Source organism: Malurus melanocephalus, unplaced genomic scaffold (genome assembly GCF_030028575.1).
Source record: "Malurus melanocephalus ecotype Western Australia unplaced genomic scaffold, MMel_1.1 scaffold_1923, whole genome shotgun sequence".
Classification (NCBI taxonomy): domain Eukaryota; kingdom Metazoa; phylum Chordata; class Aves; order Passeriformes; family Maluridae; genus Malurus; species Malurus melanocephalus.
Genome location: NW_026625155.1, coordinates 6472 through 8495, shown reverse-complemented (window position 1 = coordinate 8495; position 2024 = coordinate 6472). Strand labels below are relative to the sequence as shown.

The window sequence follows — 2024 nt, the reverse complement described above, 5'->3', positions numbered from 1 at the left end:
AATTTACCAGGAGTTTTTGGGGAATTTTGCAGGATTTTCAGGGCCTTTCCTGGGAATTTTGGGGAATTTAGCAGGAATTTCAGGGCCTTTCCTAGGAATTTTGGGGAATTTACCAGGAGTTTTTGGGGAATTTTGCAGGATTTTCAGGGCCTTTCCTGGGAATTTTGGGGAATTTAGCAGGAATTTCAGGGCCTTTCCTGGGAATTTTGGGGAATTTAGCAGGAATTTCAGGGCCTTGCCTGGGAATTTTGGGGAATTTACCAGGAATTTTTGGGGAATTTACCAGGAATTTTTTGGGAATTTCACAGGATTTTCAGGGCCTTTCCTGGGAATTTTGGGGAATTTCTTGGGAATTTTGGGGAATTTTGCAGGAATGTCAGGGCCTTTCCTAGGAATTTTGGGGAATTTACCAGGAGTTTTTGGGGAATTTCACAGGATTTTCAGGGCCTTTCCTGGGAATTTTGGGGAATTTCCCAAGAATTTTGGGGAATTTCCTGGAATTTCTTGGGAATTTTTTGAAATTTCCTGGCAATTTTTGGGAATTTGATGTGAATTTTGGGGAATTTCAGGGATATTTTGAGGCCTTTACTGAGAATTCTGGGGTCTTTCCTGGGAATTTCAGGAATTTTGGGGAATTTCCCAGGAATTTGGGGCCTTTTTCCCAATTTCCCCCAAATTTCCTGGAAATTTTGGGGCTTTTTCTGGGAATTTTGGGGAATTTCCTGGGTATTTTGGGGCCTTTACTAAGCATTCTGGGCCCTTTCCAGGGCATTTCAGGCCCTTTCCTGGCAATTCTGGGGTGTTCTCTGGGAATCTGGGGGCCTTTCTTGCAAATTTGAGGGGTTTTTGGGGAATTTTGGGTCCTTTCTCTGGAATTTCAGGGCCTTTTCTGGGAATTTCACAGCTTTCCTGGGAATTTTGGGGCTTTTTCTGCATATTTTGGGACCTTTCCGAGGAATTTTGGGGCCTTTCCTGGGAATTTTGTGGCTTTTTCTGGATATTTTGGGGCCATTTTAGGGCTTTTCCAGGTATTTTGGGGTCTTTCCAGGGAATTTTGGGGCGTTTTTGGGATATTTTGGGGCCTTTTCGGGTTTTTTTTCTGGATATTTTGGGGCCTTTTCGGGTTTTTTTTCTGGATATTTTGGGGCCTTTCTGGGGAATTTCTGGGCTTTTTCTGGATATTTTGGGGCTTTTCAGGGTTTTTCTGGATATTTTGGGGCTGTTCTCAGGAATTTTGGGGCTTTTTCTGGGTATTTTGGGGCCATTCCTGGGAATTTTGGGGCTTTTTTCTGGGAATTTCAGGGCTCTTTTGGGGAATGTGGGACCTTTCCAGGAAATTTCAGGGCCTTTCCCATGAATTTCGGGGCTTTTTCCAGATATTTTGGGGCCTTTCCTGGGAATTTCAGGGTCTTTCCCAATAATTTTGGGGCCTTTCTGGGGAATACTGGGGCCTTTACAGGGAAATTTGGGGCATTTCCTGGGAATTTTGGGACCCTTCTGGGAATTTCAGGGCCTTTCCCATGAATTTCGGTGCCTTTGTTAGGAATTTGGGCTTTTTTTTTGAATTTGGGGTCCTTTCTTGGGAATTTCAGGGCCTATTCCTGGGAATTCTGGGGCCTTTCCCATGAATTTCAGGGCTTTTTCTGGATATTTTGGTGTTGTTCCTGGGAATTTAGGGGTTTTCCTGGTATTTTGGGCTTTCCTGGGAATTTCAGGGCCTTTCCCATGAATTTCAGGTTTTTTTCTGGGAATTTCAGGGTCCCTCTGGGGAATTTGAGGCCTTTTCTGGGGATTTCAGGGCCTTCCTGGATATTTTGAGGCCTTTTTGGGCCTTTTTCTGGGTATTTTGGGGCTTTTCCTGGGAATTTTGGGGATTTTTCAGGACATTTTGGGACCTTTCCTGGGAATTTTGGGGAAATTCCCTTCTGGGGAATTTGGGGCCTTTTCTGGAATTTCAGTGCCTTTCCTGGGAATTTCAAGGCCTTTCCTGGGAATTTCAAGGCCTTTCTTGGGATTTTGGGCTT

General features: G+C 44.3%; 1 protein-coding gene across 1 annotated transcript in view; it reads left to right on the top strand.

The window, feature by feature from the left end:
* LOC130587459 (adenylate cyclase type 3-like) overlaps positions 1-2024 on the top strand; it is a 12438-nt gene that overhangs the window by 7709 nt on the left and 2705 nt on the right. The window lies entirely within an intron of this gene.